Raw genomic sequence first — 24,762 nt, 5'->3', positions numbered from 1 at the left:
ATCAAATGACCATTGTTTCCGAATGAAAATGTTTTTCACATTAGCTGATAATTAATTTTGGAAGACGCAAATATTCGGAGGAATGTAAAAAAAATATGTAGAAAATTTTTTTATCCATATAATCGGAAAATTGAATTGAAAGTAGATATTGTCGGATGCTATTTTTGGATGTTCCCGATAACACGTGCGACAGATCCGTGACGCACACGAGATCATAACCACAAACACGTACTTTAGGATGCTATCATGGCTGGAGCATTCCAAATTCATGGAATTTCTCGCTGGGCGTGTTAGCTGAAGATTGGACAGAAGCTCGATGCCATAAGTTCCGCTCTGGTTGTGCTTCTTTATGAATATTTTAAAGCGATATCCTATTCCTAACCGATATTTAGATCCTGTCACCTTCGTTATCGTTTTTCCGACGTTTTCAACGGAAAAGTATTCGTGTTTTCCGTCGACACTTTTAATAGAATCTAGAGCCAGAGCAATTGCCGTTTCAAAATTTTGCATACGACCGAAAAAAATGGAAGTTTCTGTCGTATGTGTCACCAAAAACGACTTGTCGCGATAATAAACGAGGACAGTGATTTAATAGCTGGACGATTGCGAGTAGAACAATTTTCCTCGATCGAGATCGAAGTAAGATCGGTGACAAAACGAGGCGTTGATATCCGTCGCGCTGATAAACGGCGATTATCGCGTTTTAATTAAAGCTTTATTATCCGCCGACGAAAACTTGTTATTGGGTAATTATTCCAGCGGCAGGAAAGTCTACTTAGCTACGGCACTCGTTGCGGTGCGCCGGAGTGGGTGCTTAAATCCCGGTGTAGTTCGGGTAGAGAGAAATCGCCGTCCGTTGTCAAAGAAATTTCTCTCTCCCTCTTTCCCTCGCAACCTGTCGTTTTTCCCACTCCCTCGTTCTATCGCGACCACGATCTCATTCCAAAGCCGCCACTTGCCACCACGGCCGCTTAACATCTCTGAACTTTAAATTGGCAGAGCGCATTCAAGAACGTTAATATCCTCCCGCGGAAGCCGCTCGGGTGATTCGCACCTTCGAAATCCGCAGCATTAGACACACTGTCGATGTAATTCTATCTCCGAACAATTCAACTTTGCACGTGTCTTTTCTCGTCAAGAATTTTAACGTTTATAGCGGGCGGTAATTTTTCACATTGCAATGTGTAGATTACGGACCGAGCAAATTTTTGAAAATAATACGTAATAATATGCAAATAAAAACAAATATTCGCTCGCATAAAATAAATATCTGCCACTCATCATCGATGCAATAGGGGAGTTGATTACGTTGAAACTGCGTTGATCTGTAACATACAACATAACAAATTATAACAGCGCCCAAAATAAATATTTTCAAAAATTATTATCATATGTTGAAGTTTATCCTCATAATCTGTCTGATAGTCTATAATCCCTCTTTCAGGCAAATATTTAATGGAATATATAATTCCTGAAAGAGAAATTTTTTATTCTCTTCTTAAGTACATAAGCTTTTATAAAATTTATAATATAAAATTCTTTTTCTTTCATTTTTATTAAATTTATTCAAATAAAATAAATCAAATAAAAATAAATTATTTATTCCATTAATTAAAATTATTATTATTTATTAAAATTATATATTAAAACGTAATATCACAATTATACACATTAAAATCATATATTAAATTATATTAAAATTCATTATAATCGAAAGAAAATTTTTAAGTGTAAGTATTTATACAATTTTCAAAAAACGAAATTTCTTCTCCTTAATTTTTATTTAAAAATCGTTACATTAGATGGACGTTTTCCGTATATGTGCTTTCTAATCTGCCAGTTTGTCGAAAATCCCATCAAATTCCTAAAGTTTTAGTAGTCTGTAGTTATATAGGAACGATTCATAGAAAATTCATATTTTTTTATTAATAAGCAAAGTTTTTGTATATCGGAAAAATTAATAAAGCGTAAGCAACAGATAATTTAAGTAGATTTTTCAATTTACTAGTTACGAGCGAAATTTTCAATTAGAATTCACAAATAGGAATTAAACTTTGGTCCACCGAAACGAGGGTTTATCCGCGTTAATTTCAAGTTACGCTAAGCCGGCCGCGCGCCGCTAAAATTCGTATGTATTTATATTAAGCTGGGTTGTGACAGCGCGCCAAGTTCGCCTCAGAAACCTTATACGTTTGTAACGTTGCCGCGCATTAACCCGGGCGGAGGAAAATTACCAAGTAGCGTCATCCGACCCTGATTTAGCGGCTGATGTTTCCGTCACGACGGTACGAAGTGGCCGTATCGGTACCTACCTACCGCAACGATCTTTATGACTGCAGCATCAAACTTGATATTTATCCAGGCCGCGGTATAAAATTGTAAATCAACTTCAAAATGGGACGTTGTGAAATTTCATCGCGATGAATAATACAGCTACTTTAAAGCGTATCGATGGCATTAAATAAAAAAATGCATACATTTTTAAAAAAATTAAATTGTGAAAAATATATTTTATTATTTATATTATATATATGTATATCGCGCGCTGTATATTTGCGTACAACTTGTTATATTATTTATGCCAAAGTGAATATTCTCTCTATTCTGCTGAATAAATAACAGCTTTAAAGAAAAATACACATTCTATCGCTTTCTTGGTATTTTATACTTTACTCGAGAGCGTCTATCGGTTAATAATTTAATAACTTGTAATCCGTAATTACGATCGAGACATACACATACACACAACGACTATCGCATTTTTTTACAACTCCCCTATAATCTGCTCTTAAATTATCCAACGGATCGTATCAAACGACTCGATAAGATTAGCGGAAAACGATGCATCTCCTGCTTCCGTCGCGGCTTCTCGATAATTCCCGATTACGAACGGCCGACTGTGTACGATTTAAGAGTAATTATTGCCGCCTTATTTACGTCGCATAGCTTCGGGTCGCGTATTTCACGGGGATTTAGGACGCGCAATTAACAGATAAAATCTCATGCTATTTTTCTGGCTCCAAAAGGCTCCGGGGATGGAGTTACTGAGACCCGCGCTCCAGACAGGCGCAACAATTTGTGCAACATTAAGCAAAGTCCTTTTGCCAGGGCAGCCTCCTCTTGCATCTCCGCTCGCCGTTTCCCGTGTGTGTATTTTTTTCGTTTTACGAAGAGAGAGATCCGACAAAGCGACCGCGAGTGATTTAACGAGCTCATTAATCGCGAGTGTATCTCGCTAAAGTAAGGGGTAAGACGACACGATGGATTTAAATCGTGAAGAATAACGGGACGGGATAAGGAGAACCGTCTACCGTTGTTCCATTAACCCCGCCTCATCTCGCGAAAGAGGTGCATCCCGAGGAGATTTTCACAAAGATTCATGGTCGCGAGGATCGCAGACAGGTTGCGAAGGCGCGGTTTTCAGAGACTGAAGTGTCTCATTTCTGACCCACTCGACGAGTCGAAGTGGCGGGAAGAGACCATCCCCTCGCGGCTGTATTTTCGAGGATCGCAATGCGAAAGCATCCCTTCGCTGAGCTGTTTCCGCGTGTTGGTCGTTTTTTTGCGCGCCGCCGAGAGTCGCACTTCTGGTTCGCGCTGAATAGATTATCTCGTTTGTTCGGCGCGATTCTGCCGCGTCGGGATCAGCCCCGCCCAAAACAGAGCGACATTTTCGCTCGTTTTCGCGCTTTGTTCGCACTTCGGCCGCCTTTCAACGTACGCTCGATTGTCCGCGAATTTACGCGACACGCGGCGAATAATGGAATTCTAATATCGAGAAGCATCGATATCCTATATTAAATCGAAGAATCTTTCGTTCCGGTTCTTCTCGCGCGCTAATCGATAATCGGGAAACCGGTTATCGTCGACCGTTCGATTTACAATGCGCCGCGATACGTTAACAGCCTGTAAACGGTCAGGAGATATTACGGTTGCGGACATAAATATATTTCTCTCGGTCGTTTACCGAGCGAATCGCGCCGTCCGAACGGTATTGCCCGGGAGCGTAGAGAAGATCGAACGCTTTATAGGGGAGGTCATCAGCCATGAGACTTCCTGTCGTCGGGACGGGGTTCTTGAGACAAATCGTTATCATTCCGCGTTCCCGAGGCTATGATTTTTCAACCATTCCGACTGGACGCCATCGGCGAAACGACAGCGCATAAATCCGCGATGCAGGAAATAGTTTTCACGGACGATCGTACGTTCGAAACGATATACCGTCGCGCTTTTACAGAACGTCGTATTGGTGATCGAAGGGTTACTCAAATATTCCCTCGTAAAAGTAAATAAGAAGAAATGGTCCGGTTATCTCGAATGTTTCAAACGATTGTACAAATTAAAAATTATTAAAAATTTTCTTTTAATATTAAATACACATACATTATGTATAACGTCAAATAACAATTACTGTGAGATAAAATTTGCTGGATAAAATTAACTAAATTAAGATTGCGACGCTGTGATGAAATTTGGCGAGATTCCATTTTTAGTCAAATGTGTGCACTGATTCGAAGTTTCAAGCAAAAGGTACAATTGCAAAAACTCTTGACACTCATTTTAACCGAGAGCTGCCTCTTCGCGGTTGCTAATATTTGCACACCTATCGTGTCCTCTGCAACTCATCGCGACTCATTTTAATCTACGTCGACTGAATCGTTGTCGACTATGTGTACTGGAATGATGCTAAGGGACGTTTTTATTTAAACTCGTGTCGCGAATTCGACGTAGTGCACGCTGCACTCCGCCATCTTGTCGACGGAGCGAAGTTTGCTAATCAAAGTGAGCCAATTCAAAGTGACATTGTACTTTTAGGTTGAAACATTCTCGCGCATCCGAGTTTCGCTACAGTTTAAAAGCGTTGCACGCTACATCGCGTTGTATAACAATCTAACGAACAACAGTTTCAAGAAAAACGACCGGCAAAGATTCGAATAAATTGCTCTCACCATTTTATACAGACATGTAAAAAGCGCGATGTCACTTGTTTACACAGATACACCTACATTTATCGAGAATGACACATTTCATATAACAGTAATTTATTTTGCTCTAAAATTTCAATTAAATTTGTCTTTCTCTTTCCAGCTCCCATGAATTTTTACTATTTTTACTATATTTCAGAATTTTTTAATTGGATTTGCCAATTAAATATACAATATTTTATGATACCTTTCTATTTAATAACGAATCAAAAAGAGTCTACAAAATTATAAATATAAAATAGTTGCTTGTAAATCGATTTTGTTAAACTCCCCTCGTGTCAAACTTATCATCGATGGTTTTCCGCGTCGTTTTCTCCCGACATTCGCCTCATTTCCATCGACGAATGCCAATCCACCAGAGAAAGAAGAAGAAAGACTCTTTTTTTTTTCTTGCTCTCCGAGTTTCGTCGATGGTAATTGCTATCGAAATGACCGACTACTCGCTAGTAGAATCGTCGCCCATCGCGATGGTTAGGCACCCGGCCAACCCGGGTTCGATGAACCCGCCCCACGCGGTCGGTTCACTTTCCCAACTGTATGTGTGTGTGGCTCTTGCATCAGGATAGTCGACGCTTTCCTGTGACATCATTTTCCTGTTTTTTTCCCCGTAAACGGTCGATCCTTTAACACGACATCGCGTCGCGAACGTCGCTTGGTAAACATTGTGTTCTATCGATACCGCACGTTGTGTTTAATAAATTTTCGGAGATCCCTCCTCGTCTATCCGTGTGCTATACACTTGGCGCTTATTATATTTGCATTATATCACGCAAAGTGGCGTGATATGGGATATTCTTTATGCAATCGCAATGCTATTAAAATGCCGGTTACACGCACGTTGTTGCAAATACGGTAACAGAATGTTCACATAATTATCCGCGCAAGAATTTTATATAATATATAAAATTATATAAAATGCATTATACGAAGAAAGGTAAACTCTTAATAGAGATCCGCAGTCTTTTATTTATACAGATATAATGCAATCGATATACACACAATGAGACTTTTAGATACCTATACAAGCATTAAAGAAATTAGTTATTGGAAATTTGTAAGGGCATAATAATGTGATAAGAATAAAGCAAAATGATTTTTTAAAATTATTATTGTTAGACGGCGAGCTTCGATCGCGTTTTATCCGATGAATTCTCGCTCTTCTCTGTACCATATTATTCTTACCTTTCGCCTTATACAAAGTTTGCATTGTTAGAGACGAGATACAAAAGCATGTCCGAGTACTTCCGCCGTTCCTATGTACACGAGTGGCGATTTGCATTTACAGGCAAGAGCGGGAACTCGCCGCTCGAACGGGCGTTTAAATATTTTTATGCCGGGAAGAACTTCGTAAAGCATTTCCAATTAAAAGTTTGAACCGTCTTTCGTGCATATAGTATAGCTCCTTCGTTCTTGGACTTTTGCTTCTCGAAGATCCATCGCCGCGTTAATAATCCGATATATGAATTTCGCTCGGCCGACTAGTCCCATATCGATAGATTTTCTAGTTTTAAATTGCATCACTTTGCAAGGAGCAAAATTATGGAAAATAATTTTTGTATATCTTAGAACTAATTACCGTAAATTTGAAAAATCAAACATCAAATTTTTATATGTTAGTATGACGTATTTGATTTTTTTTTAAGTCAGAGTAGCTCTTTCACAGTTTTAAGTTTACAGAAAAGAAATAAATGATCTCTCGTGTTATTTTTCTACTTTTTACATATTATTATGATGTGGAATCATATTTATTTGTTATTTGTTAACGTATGTACATATTTGATTAATAATTCCAAAAGAGATTTTGATATATAAGATAAGATTTTAACATATTCGTTTCGTGTTCATATGAATATTTTCATTTCGTGTGTTTAATAAATTAGTTAGTTTTTGTTTTTGCTATTTTTCTCAGAAAATATAAAAACTGAAAAATAATTCTGAATATGCATTTATATACATACATTTTGTTTAGAAAGTTATGTAAGATATATAACTTTTATTCTTTAGGCTTTATTCTTAATAATATTATGACATAACACATATTATTAGCCGTTCGAATGCGGCTATAATTGGGATGTTATGTCAATAGTTATGATATTTAATTATTGACATTGATATAATGTTAATTAACTTGTCCTTGTTAATTACGTGGTTATTACTGCAATCCATAGTTAATTATGCATTTAATTAATTAAAGCTACAGATTTTAACTTTGTGCACTAAATATCGCGTTTCTGTGTCGACCTAAATTTTACGAAGGACAAATTTTGCGAGTGAGATTATAGTCTCTCATTAGTAAGCAGCAACTTGAACCAAATGTCCGAACTCTTTAATTTCCTTCGTGCATTAGCCAGGCCGGATGGCTCGCGTTCGGCGAACTTACATCTACGCGTAGTCCGGTTTACTAATTAAAACTTAGTAAAAGCGCGAGCGCAAAAATATATTTCCATTTCTATTCCCCGAGTCCCGCGTCCCGTCGTACAAAAACAACCGTGACAAATAAATTCCCGTCGACGTGGCGCGTTACAAAGTTTAGAAGCGCGGCCGGCGTAATGACGATGCATGTGCATTATGCATTAAACAAAAGCGTCAGACACGGAGCACGCCGACGGGAAAAGTGTTAAACATCGCCGGGAGCCAACCGGGTTCAACGAGTGCCCTCGTGACAGAAGTACCTCGACGATATAATGGACGTCTCGCCCGCACTCGCCATAAATGGAGGCAAAAAGCGTTTCGTTTTGCATTGCTCCCGATGGCGTCATTTCGACAGGTCGACTTGTCGAAAATTGCAGCCGATGTGCCCGATCCGACCGGGAAACGTAGCGAGAAGATCGGTTGTTTCGCAAACCCATCCTACCGTAGAACGAGCACTGATCATCAGGTGAAAAAAGTATGCATGTGCAAACGTTTATGAACAGTAATTAAAAACGGTGATTAAAGATTAAAAAGGAGCCTTCGCCGACTCTTATATATATTTAAATTAAGACATGATTAAACGCGATAAATTTACACTAAATTGCATGTAACAACAATCATTGTAAAAAAACAATGCTCTCGTCAGCGAAACGATTTCCTCCTTCAAGTAATGGCACTCTTGCGGATTAGCCATTCGACAACCCTTTAGCATCGTTACGCACCGCGCGCGCGCGCGCGCGGTTGCAGCCCTTTTTTCAAATTACCTTTTTGATTTATGCCTGCACGCGGTCGTATCCCCGCGCGCCCGCTTTTCCCATTTACATGCAGATGCCACCGCACGAACGATGTAATTGGACGTAGCGCGCTTATGAAACAGGAAATGCAAACGCGCTTCGGAGAACGAGCGAGCTTTCGAAAAGCGCCCTTTCATCCCGTGAAGAATCTGTCGAATTTTTTTCTCCGTGTATGTAATTGTAATTTTTTCAATGCATCGAATCTCTTTGTACCGGTCGAGAGGGAAAATTAAAATCTAGCTCTTACCGCTCAAATCTTTGAATATAGATAGATCGAAAAATACTTTGTGAAAAGTCTTTCACTCCTCTCGAAATATATATATATATATATATATATATATATATATATATATCCGCGATATATATATATATATATATATATATATATATATATATATATATATCGCGGATTATAAAGGAAATTACTAAAAGCTTTTTCAGAAGCGACACTATTGCCTGACTGTGAAACTACGTGTTTGCATATTACAAATGAATAAAAATGTCCTTGATGAAAAGCGCGCGCTGAGAGCGAAAGGATGAAGCTCGACGAGTAGAAAATAAACGTCGAAATAAAACGCGTAAATTTCTCGAGCAATTTTTGCGCGGACGAGCCGCGAACGTGGTTAACGCGTATATGTTGGAAAAAGTTCTCTTGCAAATTGCCGCGAGCATTTTGGATTAAATAGGGAGAAATATAAAAGGCGTGTATAAAAAGACGCGGTGTCAAGAGCTACGCGAGAAATACTCGAGAAACAAATAGTTTTTCTTATCGCCCGGCGATGCCGCGTTATTGCTCGTTATATCTCGGACGAGCGAGCAAGCACGCTGATAAAAAGGAATTTAATTGCGTTTAATTTCAGCGATACGTCACGCGATGTGCGAAAGACAAATCACTCCATTCTATTGTTTGCGGCTGCGTATAAAAAAAATGTTTCGAAATTCATTCGCTTCATAGATATTTTTCAATGGCTTTAATACTTTATATATAAAGCGTTTAAATCCTTTATTTCATGAAACATGCACGAGAAATGAAAAAAATGTTTATTTAACAGTTGAAATAGTTTTCGAGATATTCGACCGTTGTGTGTACCTTTCCCGACACCGAATCGCCAAAGTTCGATCTGCTTGAAACGCATCGAAGAATCCACGAATTTTGTCTCTCGCGGGACCCTCCCAATGTGTAGCTCGCGATTCCGCGCGGCTGTTCTCGCACTCCGGCGCGCTCTACCATGCTGATTTATTATTCGTTGAAAATTTATTATACGCGGTCAGCCCGGAGAACGCGTACGAGCGTACACGCGCGAGAGCGATAACGATATACCGCCGCTCGTTTCTATTCGGTCGGCCGTGTACGAGAGGACAAAGGGAAAATCTGCCGCGCGATAAATTCCGGAAATCAATTCGATTTGCGAAGCACAGCACGGCGGTGGCGGTGGCGGCGGCGATGCTCTGGAACACACCGGCGGACGTGGAGTGGCGCGAACTAATATAATGGTGAGCACAAGAGCGGAGAAGGGGGTGGTGGGCCAGGGGGCGCGATAAATAATAATTATTGCAACCAAGCTCGCGGCTAATGCACGACGCCTCCCCCCTGATCTCTCCCCGCGCTCGGGCGCAACCTTCCCTCCCATCCGCGTCTCCTCGCACCTGAAAATATAACGCGCCCGGAGTGAGTGATAATTGCATTTCGAGGCTAGTAACGGCGTTGGGTGGTGGTACAATTTCCGTTACATTGTGCGCGATTGTACCGCAGCCCCGTGAACTACGCGGCTCCGTTCCGGAGTGTTATTATTTGGGCGCGTTTAACCGTGAAGGAGGTGCACGCGGACGTTTTTGAGAAATTGGCGCGCTGGCGAACGTACGGATTTTAAGAGTGCTTTATACGCGAGAAAATTGGATGCCTTATTCGCGTGACGAACACGAAATTGGAGCACCGCGCTTCGCTCTCGATTACGCTTGACGCTTGCAGAAAGCTAATAGTAATCAGCACAATACGATCCGTTTGCCGGATGCTTAATAATGCTCCGATAATCATTTTCGCTTATTTTTTCGTTAAATCGATTAATTTTACAGAGCACCCAGCGTGTCCAGAATTTTTCTTCTATTCTCACTCACGGCGTGGAATAGGGCGATATTTTTCGAAATAGCAAGGCTCCGTCGAGTAGGTCTGTAGACGTTATTGAATTTGAAGCACCTCGTTGTCCGCTTTTCTGATAACCGTGGCTTGAGAGAGCTGCTGAGAACGAATGCGAAGATCTTCCGCGGCGCAGAGGTGGAATAAAGGCGGGTTTTCTTATGGAAATTCAGTCGAAGTTTAGCCGTGCTCGAAAATATGACAGTCGTCCGACCGGAATACACATCCCTGCTAAATTCATACGTCATAATTCCCGTCGTGCTTCTTACATTACCATCTCGCTATTTCTTACATTGTATTATTCCATAAGCGGCTATTAAAATATAGAAAGATGACAGAACGAAGGATAACACGTACGCGATATAAATAGGTCTTATATAATATTACTCGCGAATTATATATAATATGTTTTCGAAATAGGTTCACGGTAAATCCGATAAAGTTCCTCAATTTCCACGTTCGAACCATTAACCCATGAATTATAGTTTTACGACTTGGGCGGAATCGGGCCGCGACGAACTATGTGCGCGACGCGGTTAAAAAGAATCGTCGTATCTTCCGCTTGCGCGGGAAAAAAGGAAGGCGCGCGGAAATGTATATTCGATTTAACGAGCCGCGACAGCGCGAGCGGCGGGGTTCGCTCTCTCTCTCTCGGACGGCAAAGTTTCGCCCTCGAGAACAGAATAACAAGTTCATCCTCGCGGTCGGCGAATCCGGAATACAGTCTCCTTGGCGTGGATATTACCCGCGAGGCCGTCCGTAAGCGAGCAAAGAATATCGTTTCATTTTCCTAAAGCACAGCACGGTCATAAATTCTAGCGTAGCGCGCGTTACAACAGCCGACCGAAGCGGGAGGGTGGTCCACCCGGTAGTAGCGGGTACGTGCCGGTAAAAGGAAGCGTGGACGAGCGCGATGAAGGCGGGAGTGAGGGGTGAGCGGGGGAGCCGCGTGCTCGAAAGATAATTAAAATGTCTTGGCGCCGAGGCGCGAGTTATGGCTCCAAGTTGCCACAGTGGCATAAGCGGGGCATCCCGGCTTTGCCGGGAAGTTGGCGGTTCGCGCAATTCCCGCAACAGCGCAAGTTAACGAGCTGTGAACCCGCGAACCTTGCGACGACGTGAGCCTGGCGTAAGGGTGGGGTCTTTCGGATTCGCCGGGATCAAAGAGGAAAATGGCATACTCCCCCGAATCCCTCGACAATATTATATCTGTCGCCGTGTAATCTTGATATACACAACTCTCCATCAGAATTCTTTCCAAAGAGATTCAAGTGTTTTTAACTTGTCCGATTCTTTCAGACAGTCGATCATTCTTTTTTTCACTGTATCTGTAAAGTAGGAGACTAAAGGATCGAAGTGTACGTAGACAATCGCGTTCGAAACAATATTGTTCGGCAGCTTTCAATTATGTAATCGCATTTCACGCGGAAGAATTCAATGGATGAGGCAAGAGGCGAGCGTACAATGCGGGAGCCTCCCCTTTCTTCGCGTCCGCATCTGCTCCATCGTCGAAACAACGTTCTATGCCTATTCTCGACGAAAATGATAGAATTGACGCCGGTGCGGTTTAGTCTGATTCCCTCAACAGCGCGAGTTAACGAGCTGTGAATTCACCACCGGTAGAAAGAGAGCCGGTGCAAACGGCGTCGTTGGTGATCTCGCGTCTGGGACAGGCAGCAGAAAACCCGTTGCAATTGCGGAGAAACCCCCGCAAAACGTGTGGCTGGCAAAGGTGAATAGTTAACGGGACGTGAATTCATAAATGCTCGGTCTAATTATAAGCAAAATGATACAATTGGCGCTGCAGTTAGTAGGACTACGAGCTGTTTCATATAGTTTCGTTCCATAAAGAAAGATGCTACCGCGAATGAAATTAGAAAATTAAAAGTTGACAACGCGAGGGCGAGAAAATAATCCTCGAAGTAAATGTAACGATTATCTTAAACAGCGTCGCTATTTTCCGAAATTCTGCGAAACATCAGGATTTAAGAGAAGACAAATTTTATTAGACGCGAATTATTATCTAACCTGCTGTTTAAACGAAATGCATAACTGAAACGATGCAGCTGCAGCTTCTGGTCTGCGCGAAGCTTCTGGGAGTAAACGAACCGTGCCATATTCCTGCAAGTTGTTTCGGCATTACACAAGACAACAGCGGAAAGTAAGATGTACGTATTATAATAATACTGTCAGAAATTTTGCACGGCTACCTACATTGTTAATGTCGAGGAGTGAGAATAAATTATGGACACATAAGCTCTGGCAGAGAATTTTTCTAGTCGTAAAGAACACGATGAATCCTCGAAAATAGGAAGAAAGTTGATATAGTCCGTTAAAGAACGTTTGAAAGGTAGCATTTATATGTTCCTTCAAAGATTTAATATAATTATATCGCGTCTAAGAATTGATCATATCGAAAATTATCGATGTCTCGCAAAAGTCAAAGACGAAGATCGTCTGTCAGTTGGAATGGCTGCAACGATATCTTCGAGTTATCGGTTCATGCAGAATTTCCACAGTCCGGATTAACGAGGCGTGAACTCGTGAACACACCGTGGAAGTGTTACGATGTGATACAGAGAATTCGGTAGGAAGCGAGCCTCCTTGTTAAATTGGGCGTGTATAGTGGTGAGAGACAAAGAATCTATTCGCGGTGACGGGCTTTTTGTACCTTAAGTTGTTAATAACGTTGTTAAATATTAATAGAGAATTTATTAGCAGCGATTCCAAAATATTGACAACGAGAAATGGATTATTGAACCGTTGCATAAAAATGGCTCGAAATTGCGCGTCGCACGCGTTTATGCAAAATTTATTTTATAAAGTGCTATAAATTTTTCATGAATTTTTTATATGACTCTATTTTTCCTTTTTAATGAAATGGTTTATCTTTTTAACAAAGTATAGAAAAGTGCGAATTACCGAAAGAATTGTATGTATATAGAATTACAGATGTTTTTATTGTGGTTATTCGATTGATGCGCTTTAACGTAATGTCCTTAATGTATGTATTCACATTTTATCATGCAAATAAAACGCATAGGATAGTAATTTACCGGCCGGTTGAATTTTCAGACCGCATCGCAAATGCATTTTATTTAACCAGCTGTATTTTTGATGCCGGAATTAAACGCGTGGGTCATGCGCGAAAATGCGCAGGCTGGTCCCGTGAAATTTTCAATTACAGGCACCCGCACGTTATCGCCATCGAAGCCTTTACACGGAACATGTGATGATTAAAAGAACACGCCACGACTGCTCCGATAAATTTTACAACGCTAACGAGTCGCGGAAAAATCGCGTAAAAAAACCATATAGTTCATTACTACGCGATTACTGCGCGGTTTCACTACGTATTATCGAGAACCACCCAGTCAATAACAATCCCACTCTCTCTGCCTTGTGCTCATCAAAAAATATTAAGTCACGCCGTAAATACCGTAGAGCAATACCCATCATATGCTCTGCGATGCTCCGATAATTTTCCTGTGTCACTCGCAATCAAGACTAAAGTCCTGTCGATCGTTCCCACCAAACCAGATACCGGCCTCGTTTTCGACATATCGACGAAATCTACGTGACGATCTATAATTCTGAAAAATACGCTCGTTCGTAGAGAATTCGATGGCCCATTATTCTCTCCGATTCCATTCGGCAAAAGATTATCCGCGGCCTGGATCACAACGGACGTGTCATTCTTCAAATAAAATCCGAATGCGCAATACGGTCCCCTTTTTATCGCGCGACATTTTATCAAATAAATCGAAAGCGTTTGTTGCAAAAGGAAAGATATAACAAGATGATTACCGAATAATGACATCAAAATCATATGTTTCTCCCACATGTTCGCGTCAAAGGATTCAAACGAATCGCTCATCGAAAAATTTATACACGCAAATAATAAAGGTAATAAAATTATATTTAATTTTTTCAATCGCGAACAAAAATATATTACTTCCTACTTTAAAGGATATATACATTTTGTTGTCGAATTGGATTTACTTAGCGATAGTAAAGGCCCTTTTACAGAGTACCTTTCAACCCGGCGGAGTTGTACATTCGTTCGATCGGTAGCTGCATCCTGCGTGATTTATCGCTCGCCTTATCGCCGTTAGCGGCGGCCCTTCGATAGCGCTGATCGTTTCCTATATTTTACAGCCGCCGTGATTTATCGTTCGTTTCGCGAGTTCCCCCGGCGCAATTATCAGTAACTCCTGCTGCAACAGAGATTAGAAGCCGCCCCCGATCGCATTACTCGACTCGCGGTTTTATCGGCTTTAACTATCGACGCAACCGGCCGCGATTATAAAGCGTCTCGCACTGGCAAAACTAGACTGCTGCAATTTTTCCAATCGTATTAGAACCGGTCTCTGATTTTTCTCCCGCGAAACGTGTCGATAATAATTCTAATGTAATTAACGATTAATTCGTATTTTTTTTGTACGTGCGCAAAGAAATTAATTAGTAGAAAATTTTACAAGGATGCATAGCATCCTTTGATTTAAATATGAATAACAATTAGTAATTAAGTCCTCCGTAAATTAATAATTAAAAAGATAGAAAAGACATAGAGAACTAATATGAAATGTCAAAATTAAAAATTATCAAGTATCATTATATATTTATATCGCAGCTAACAAACAATACAAAAAAGAAGAAAGAAACAGAAAAAAATATACAAACAAAACGTGGTACATATAATTATTTACAAAGTTATGTGCGGACGTTTCGACTTACTTTCAAGTCATCATCAGCGCAAATTAAATAGCAAGGAAAGCATAAAGCACATTCGCAGAAATATAACGCAAACAAACATGTATATAGGGTGGCATCTTTAAATATGAATATTCAGTACATTTAGTATAGTTAAGTATAAAAATTGTTACGTGATTGTTATTGAAAAGAAAGAAAATTAGAAGAGAAGAGGATTCAAATTTCGATCATAATTGAAAACTATCCATAAAAATAGTAGTTTTAATACGTAGGATAAGTCGCGCGCACAATGTACGGTTTTCTCATTGAGCGAAATGTCCCAATGCGTTCGACTCGCGCTTTAATTAAACCTGCCAAATTTATGTTCGGCGACTGAATTTCCCGACCAGAATTAATTTCGAATAAAGTATATCGCTTATGTCGCGCGCGACATGTAACGCGGCGTACATACGTAGAGTTTTATGTATCTAACGAGCAAATTTAATTCTATCATAATGCACATTGCACATCGAACGTATTTATGTAAAATTATCACAGAGAGAACGTACAAAGATTATAATTATAATTATATTTATCGCAAAAAATAACAGTTGTATGAAGATCAAAAGCAAGTGTCAAAAAGATGCAATTTGTTTAAGCGACTTAAGCTGTACAATGAATAGAATCGTACGTGATTAAAATAAATTTAAACTCCGGAAGAGGGAAAGAGTTCTCGCATTCAATACATGTCTTCATTGACATTTAACAGCGCGATATAAAGAAGCCGTTTATCCCGCTTGATAGGATACAGCGCTTTAGATAATGTTTCGTTTCCGGGTACATCCCGGGTGTACAAAGCAAGTGGGTCTCTTAAATCTTTCGTCGCTCGTCACGGTATCAGTGGCACTATCACGTCCACGTGCCGTGAAAGCCAAGTTACGGGGAAAAAGCTACGAATGCAAGGCAACTCGGTTCGTATGGAAATTCTTTGATGGGAAGCGAGCCAGGAACCGAAGGGCGGGTTTGTGCAGGACGGTCGAGACATTATCTATGGAAAGAGGAGGAGAGAGGTCGTTATGGAATGGTGGTGCGCGAGTGGTTCGACCCTACTACCGTGCCACGGCAGAGAGAACATCGGTGGCCCCGCTTTAACCCGGCAGGGCCGGTTTACTACGATCGTTGCAACTGCTAAACATTTCAGAAACTCCATATGGCATTGAGAGTATAGACGTCAAAAGAGAAAGAAAAGCAAAGTCCAATCTCTCCAACGTTGAATAAATTATGCTCTTCGAAGGAATCGAACTCGTCGCCTTCCTTTCGCGAACCATCGCGTGCCCGATCGCACATTCGCTAGATATTACATCTCGGGTTCTGAAACAGTTCAAACCGGCCCTGCCAAGCCATCATCCCCTTTACCCACTCCCGAACGCCGGCGGGGGTTGCTTTAAAATATCTGGGTGGTGCGGTGGCGTGATGCCGTGATCAGCAGGGCGGACTACCCGCTGAACGTGCAGCGGTTCTCATTCGACGAGTCTCGCCTTATCCGCAAGGTCATCGTCGATCGCCACCGCTGTGCACTGGCGGTTATTAATTCTGCCACGGCTTACGTAATAGCCGTATTCTCACTGCCTTTTGCCATCGAACGGTTCATTCTGACTGATGACTAATCGACATCCGCTCGACGATAATATTCCTATTTCTACCGACTTCAAATTGCAGCGTCAATAATCTGACCTTTCTTTGATATTCCTTCTTATTGCGCTAAATCTCGCGAGTTCACTTGCCAAATATCGTCTTGAGCTGACCTCACATTTATCCGCCTGACAAACTAATAGTTGAGAGTAGTTGAGAGTACCGCTCTCGACTTCCAATATCGAAAATGACGGTTACAATGTTGCGAAAAGCCAAATCTCACATCCCGTTGTTGATCCGCTATGCGGGCAGTTTTGTTTATGGATTCTACTGGTACGGTTAGTCACTTTTGACCAAGATGAATGTCCGGCATTAAGCGCGAGATGGAATGGAGAAGATACGAGCAAAGGCTGACGTGGCGGAGCTGGCTTGACCCAAAGTCCGTAATAAATTATCTCGGTCTTGATAGCGCTTCTCTGTTTTGTATATTCATCTCTCAGTTCGTATTTCACTTTTCGTATCGCGCGTATCGTTCCCGTTTCGCATACATTTTTGGCCGCTCTCCATCGCGCCTCGATATTCCTATCGAACGCGTCTTTTTCGTACACGCATTGGAGACACGGCGAGAAGTGCATACTCTTGCGGCGCGTAAGTTATAACGTATTCTCAAACACTCGAGACCAAGTCGGCGGGAGTTTTAGCCCGCGAGACTGCCTCGGCGTAGCGTAACGTATTGCAGAAATATGAGGATTATGCGAGATCTATCTCCGCCGTGTTTCACTTTACTCCGCGTTACAGCAGCGCGCGTTAGCTGCTATAACTCCGCGAACGTTCTCTCCTCTCGTGTGTTTAACTTCTTCGAGTTATTATGCGGAAGTAACGCAATCTATCTCGACCTACGTAAAACGGGAATACATTACGCACAAGCACGCACCGAACCTTCATTGTGATGCAATGACTTTTATCAGTGTTTTTCACGATAAGGGAGAGAGGTTTCCATTATTTTTATTAATTTGTGTTATTGCTCTCGGCGACTCACATGTCTCTCGACTAGGATTAAAGTATTTTTTTCACTTTTATTTATTGGATATATCCAGGAACAGTTCGAAATTATCAATCTAAGGTAATGAATATTTTACTATCAAAGAGATAACTAATGCGAGAAAATTACTTTTGGAAGAACTCCACAATTTCGTTAAATAATTGAAGAAGGGCCGTGACCCCAATCAACATTCCATTTCTATCGAAAGAGCATAAATCGAAAGCTGCCAAACAAACGGACCAAAAAGACGTTACATCGAAAGGACGTCAACCTAACGCACCTAAGAGTATTGCGAAATCCCACGATAATCCATCACGAGAAGAAACAACCCTTCACCCGTGCTAACAGCTTCGCGATTCTCACGATGACGAAAGCGGCGAGGACGAAAACGACGACGTCAGCGGCTCATCCTTTCTCTCTTCGTTACTCAATGTCCGTCTCTCTTTCTCCAACTATTATTCCATCTTCAACATTCACGTGGTATACATGTACACGCATACACAGACATGTACAGTTTCGCAGAGAACGTGATCGACAGAGAAACCTGCCAATTCGCAAGCTATATCTTCCCGGTATAGTTTCAGGAAGGAACGGCTGCCTTGGATTATTCAGCGCGAAATGGACATCCTCTCTCTCTCTCCCTCCTCCCTGTCCTTTCCCTAGTACGTAATATTAATATGTCCTCTTCTGTGTGCGAGGTGCCGCGGAGACAATGGCGGAGATTGTGTTGAATACAGTAATCAGAGGGCGGACTGTGAGTCCCCGGGAGACTTCGCCGCATCTCCTCGCTCGGTTGCCTCTCGTTGCTTCTCTTCTCTTCGTGCCGCCGACCGTCGTCTCTGATCCCGCAGGAACGAGCCCCTCCGACGAGCGAGGATTCCCTTCCGACTCCTCCCCCATCCCCCTTCGACGCTCGCTCTTCCTTCCTTTCGCTTCCCTTCGGTCTACGTACGTTAGACCTCGCTTAAACGGTTTCCTTAAGATCCACTTGCGCCGCGTGTACCGCTACGCGTTGCTGGAGTTAATTGAGAGCAGGAAGGGTCGGCGAGTTTTATCATATCTTGGGAAAAGCTCCCTCGAGAGAGCTTTAACCCTTTTCGTTATAATCTTCAATTATTAAAATTTTCCGCGAATATTTTTCCGCAAAATTGTGGGAAATTTTTCTTCGCGTTCAACGGGACGGATCGACGCGATCCTCCTTCGCTTATAAGGATCCCATAAATCAGACGTATCGGTGATTTACGCCCTTCATTAGTTGCGCTATAATATAATACAAAGGTACTAAATCTTAGCCCTCCGTGACTCGCCGCGTAATTGATCACCGCGTAGATCTTGTTAGCGACAAGTCGAATCTCAGTGACCTATCGATAGCGCGAGCGACGCACTTATCTCGTATCTTCGCCCGTAATTGAATCTCGCTGGTGCTCGAATATTAATTATCAAACCATCTGACACTAATTTACCGCGTCGCCGTTACGTATAATTGTTGGTCAGCGTCTCCCGATACCTTGCTTACGGGAAACGCAATCGATCGTGTAAGCACCGTCTATTCTAACGCTCACTCTTTCGAGCGTTATCGTTCAATCGCCCATCCATCTACGTATCGCACTCGTAACTTACGCTCAATCGACGCCTCTTAATTACGATAAGGCGAAACGAGATGATCAACGTGACAACTAAATTAAACGGAGTGCGCCGAGATTAAGATCGCGCTCCATGATCTTTCGCGCGCAATTAACGTGCCGGATCACCGCGACAACCGACACAATGCGGAGGCGGAGACAAAATGAGATATTTACAACATGCACTTAATGTTCATGGCGATTTGCAGGCCATACTGGCACGCATACGTGGTGTGCATACGTGTCGTCGCAAATATGGAGAACACGGGACGCGTTCGGAGCGGTAACGAGCGCGCACAGCCTTCGGGGAGCAGTTGGCGCCCCTCGAGGGTAGCAACGCGACTTTATTGCAGCAATAAGAGTTATCACCCGGCGATAACTGCCCTCATAACTTTCCCGCGCGATGAATACATTCTCGCGTGTTCCATTTCTCTCTCTCTCTCTCTCTGTCTCTCTTTCTTCCTTTCGTCTCCGTCCTGCTCCAATATCCTGCAGCATCCGCGCGCGACGCGCCTTATCCACGTCATCGTCCTCTCGAGTTACCTCTTTACATTTTCTTCCTCATCCCGCTCTTTATTCTACGACGAGCACGAACTCCTCTCGTTTTACCTTTTGCGATGTCCTCCTTCATCTTTCGCGTCCCGAGTTATTCTCCCGCTCTACCGTAACAGCTGACCGTTCTCACATCCTCGGACCGGGAATAAACAAGCTCGAAGCCCGTCGGGAAAATCAGTCAGCTGACCGGACCTTCGTTGTCTTTGATGCGGAAGATATGGGACGCGTGAAAAAACGTGCGGACCTCATAACTTTTGACTCTTTACTACTTTTTCTCCAATAATTCAAGTCGTAGATTTATATTTCTATGTGGATTTAATACCTATAAACTATAATGAATATTGAAAATTTATAAAATTGTGATAGATATACGATTTAATATATTTAACTTCACACAGAAATATTTCGATTTTGAGAGATAAAAATTGCGATGTTTATTATTTCTTATTTTGATTTCGATATTTTTTTTATTTTTCATTTAGTTAAATTCAAATTATAATTTCCACAATATTATGCATTTGTTATATCTTAAGAAAAAAGTTTTTTTCTGAATCTATTTTTTTCGATAACCAATGTAACGCAACAAGATAGTCCAATGTTTCATCTTTGGGCTCTTGGACTTATAAGATGATCCTCGCAAATACGTGACGTATCTTCATCATTTGCTCAGTTTCTACGTCGCATGTACAAGACGCGGAGGCGTTTTCTTTTATCAAGGCGAGCGGAAGGAAAGGAGCGAAAAAACACGGCGGATATATGAAAGCGACGGTATCGCGAAGCTCATAAGTTGAGGGAACGTGGGTTCGCACAGCCGTGGAATCGCAGACGCTGTCACGTGCCGACCGACCGGTTGTATCGATATTAACGACAACAAGTCGGCGCTACGCACGCGAACGCCACAACAATCACCTAGATTACTTTTTCCCAAGGCAGTCCGACGCCGTGTGCCGCAATTAGTACCACGAGAGAAATTCCGCCCGATTAGAACAATCTGATGTGTCGCGGAAACGCTGCTTTTTACACTGCACAAAAGCCGTGCGCTTGTTAGACCGATATCATCTGCTCTTATTATTAACGCGTAACGTTATTTCGGTTTTAATGGCACGGCATTGTATAGAAGAACCAAGATACAGAATCATGTTCAATCGCGCGATATCAATTTTCATACCCACGGTCAATTTGCTTTATTTTCAGCGTTATTTATTCGTCGTTTTTGATAAAGCATTCAGTATTGTTGTTTACCATTGATATAGATAGCATTATTAGTACGTAGTACATTTTTAATCCCATTAACGGAAGAGAACTTGATGCGAATGTAAATCCCGCATTGCACCGCAATTGTTTGAAACTAAAACTCGTCGGACCATTGTAACTCGGCAAACACACAGAGTTAATAAACTTCTGTACTGCCGCGCGGTTTTAATTGGCACAAACAACCGACGTCAATGGGACCAATTTAAAAATTAACGTCTGACCGAGACCGCAATCGTGAATTTATTCAATCCATAGTGTCGTTTTTGGGAGAGCACACATCGCGAGTATCACACGATGAGTATTAAAAATTGGGTCGTCAGAGATCGATCGCTCGATTGTTGGGAAATACCGGGTGAACTCGTTATTCCGAACGGGATCGCGAGTAGTCGGCTCCCAGACATCCCAGCCTATCTCCCCGCTTGTCTCTCCGCGTCCCTTCATTTGCGCGTTTCTCTCCTCCACCCTCTCCCTCCTTTTCGCCCATCCCCGAACGTCGTCGCGGAAATTGCCGGCGAAATATTTCGGCTTCCAATGTGGTGCGATTAATCCGAAAAGTGAAGCGCAATATCCGAAATTACGGCACACATTTCTCTTGTACCGGCCGCAATAACCAAGAGAAAACGGCACAACTGGTAACAACGTATTGCACGATTAACGGAACTGCGAGACTGCGGGCTTTTGTGTATGTGTATTTGCCGTTGTGCCTGCTGCACCGCCGGTTACCTGCACCGCCCACGAGATTTCCGATTTATCTGAAAATCGCGCGTCTTGCGTGCCCCGTTCGCCAATTCCGGTTCCCCAATGATGTTGAACATGAACAATTTTAATACATAATATCGAGAGAAATATCGGATTATATAATACGCGGAGACCAAGATATGAAATTTATATATCGCCGTGATATTGTAAGTCTATATATTACGGACAGAAAGCTCAAATTAAAGATAAATAAATTTTGCGATATAATAAATTGAAAAAATTCAATATCTCATTTTTAAATTTATCAAATATAAACGTTTCGAAAAAGAGTACTGTATGAATAAAAATAGTAACGAACGTATTTTATTAGAGTCGCCATTTTACTTAAAATATCTGATCAGCATTTTTATATGAATGTAAACATATATATATATATATATATATATATATATATATATATATATATACATATTTATAAAACATATACAGCAACTATAAGATCGCAATAATAGCGGAGCCCAACTCTGGTTTAGTCGATATTAAAGTCTGACTTTATATTGACAAAACTTTGGCGGGTTACTCCGCGTGCCATTAGTGTGCATTAGGAGTCACGTAATCGATAACGGGTGTCGGAAAAGTAGCCGGGCTGCTTCGCTTAAAGAAGCTCGGGCAACAGCGAGGAGCGAGAAACAGGACGAGTTAAAGTTTCGTCGACATATCGCGCGTATGTTAAAATGTTGTTAGTGATAGTCGGACGTATATTATGGGCGAGCTTACATAACCATTGTCTACCGTGTTGCGTTATCTTTTGAAAAATGTCCCCTCCGTTTTTAACCCGGTGCCCCATCTCGCGCCCGGTTCTCCCCTCAGCCGGCGCTCCCATGCAAAATGTGAAAATGCAAATATTTAAGTATAATTTCCACCGTAAGGTAGAATACACACAGTCCTCTCCTCGCTTTTCCGCGCGCGCCACGGGGTCTTGCACAAACCTTCGGAGAAATAAAAATCCTAGCGCGCCGAGAAATAACTATTTCCCTCAACCCTTTTGGTAAGCTGACCGTGCCGTAATTCAAACACGCCGCTTAAAGGAACTCAATTACCCTCGGTATTAAATTCTCAACGCAGGGGAATTGTCTCGGACACGCCTCGTTCACAGAAAACATCTTTTTTTTTTAACGATTTGCTTACCCTTGACCTACGTGTTCGTTAATAGGTTCATTTTATTTTATTCGTGTAGGCGAGAATTGGTTCGTTTAATTTAATCGGCACGCTGTTAATAACTCGTGACATTTTTACAAAGACTAATCGCTTTGAATCGAGATGGCGCAGATGGGAATTGTACAATGTACTTTCATTTATCACGGGCTGATACGCAAGAAGCTGTAATATTACATCAAGATGACATAAGAGCGACATATAGATATACGCTATATGAGCAACCGGGATAATCGACAATGAAATGCGCGAAAGGTATGTGCGATGTATATACTTGTAAAAGATCTATCCCTCTATTCGAAGCGTTGCATCGCGAAGCGAAGAGAACGCGGAGGATACAACGTTATGCGGGCGCGGCAGTCCTGACACCGATGTCACAACAAAGAACGGTGGAAGAAAGCGTAGAGAGTGCTTTCTCGAGGTCTCGGAGGTGATGAGGGGCGGGAGTGGATCGGGAACGGGCGGTCGGATAGACAATGTTTAAATGCTTTTCGATACGAGAGTGAGACGGAGATTTCATCAAAGCGCAAATTCCTGTGAGCTCGAGGGAGACCCTCGTGGAACCGATGCCCGTTCTTCACCCGCCTTCAACCACCGAAGAAGGGGGCCTGGGAAGGGGGGTCGTTGGCGCGGCTGGTGGAAGCCGGTCTCTTATGGAGGGAGATTCGGTGCGTCGGGAAGGGAGGATTCTCTAAATAAGGGCGAGAGAGAAGTTCCGCGCGAAGACGAGCTACGAGAGGCACAGATAGAAGGAACAGAGTTGAGAAAGGATGAAGAAGGACCGCGGAGGATAGTCGGCGGGAGGAAGACGCACGAAAGGTGTCTCTGTGTGAGTACATTGGGAAGGGTGTGCGTGATTGTGCGAAGGATAGAGAGCGCGGTGATAAAACGAGCCGGTCGAAGCAAGACGGACAATGAGGATGAGACAACGAAGAGCGTGCAAACCCCCGAAAGAGGAGCTCCGCTGCGGCGGTGGCGCCGGCGGAGGGCGTGGAGCAAACGGGAGGAAGAGACGGAAATCGCGACAGAGACAAAAGTAACCTCTTTCGGAAGAGCGAGCGAGAGAGGAGCGAAATTGAGGAGGGGGAGAAGAGCGAGAGAGAAAGACGTAGAGAAGGGGGAGGGGGTGAAAGAGGGAAGAGAGAGCGAGAGAGGCGGAAACATCGCGAAGAAGATCGACGACGGGAAGGGGTGGCAGAAATCGTGCGCGCGAGACGAAAGGGACGAGAGAGTCTACCTCCCCCATCCTCCCTTCCCTGTACAGAACAGAGACGGAATTCTGAGGATGGCGAAGGCGGCGGGGATGGTTCTCGCTGTACTTGACTGGCGCACGAATGCGAGAGAGACGGCGTCAAGGGGGGGAACCAGCGCGGGGGCGACCGGGTAGGGTAGGGAAGGTGCGGGAAGCGCACGGGCATGCTGGGTGCTGGTACGGTTTTCAAGAGGAAAGAGAAGGAGAGGGGTGAGAGCAGCGAGTGGTTGGTGCATTATTGATCCCAGTGTGTGCGGACTGGGCAAAAAGAGGAGCCTCCGGCTCGGCCCGAGAAAGAGACGGAGCGATATACCCTCGGCGTACGGGGGTGAGAAGGAAACACCGCCGCGTAGACCGATCTCGCAGACAGATATTAGAAATGCGTTCGCCTCTTACCCGGCATGCGGCGGCATCCGCTGACGAATCCGCAGCTGAAGAATCGAGAGATCCGTCCGCGATGAATTCACACCTGGC

At 42.7% G+C, this 24,762-nt stretch overlaps 1 protein-coding gene and 1 long non-coding RNA gene across 3 annotated transcripts in view; one reads left to right on the top strand and one right to left on the bottom strand.

Annotated features, from left to right (window-relative positions):
- The window catches only part of Mib1 (E3 ubiquitin-protein ligase mind bomb 1), a 338,292-nt gene that overhangs the window by 138,714 nt on the left and 174,816 nt on the right, over window positions 1-24,762 (top strand). The gene's annotated exons all lie outside the window — the stretch shown is intronic.
- LOC145961653 (uncharacterized) lies at window positions 560-12,725 on the bottom strand. The gene is made up of 3 exons (XR_014435672.1): window positions 12,540-12,725; window positions 12,354-12,446; window positions 560-1,325 (listed from the first exon to the last, which is right to left on the bottom strand). It is a non-coding gene; the product is annotated as an uncharacterized LOC145961653 (long non-coding RNA).

This window comes from Camponotus vicinus, unplaced genomic scaffold (genome assembly GCF_025532165.1).
Source record: "Camponotus vicinus isolate PSW18456_S1 unplaced genomic scaffold, iyCamVici1.0 SCAF_11, whole genome shotgun sequence".
Classification (NCBI taxonomy): Eukaryota; Metazoa; Arthropoda; class Insecta; order Hymenoptera; family Formicidae; genus Camponotus; species Camponotus vicinus.
This window is presented reverse-complemented; position numbering and strand designations above follow the sequence as displayed.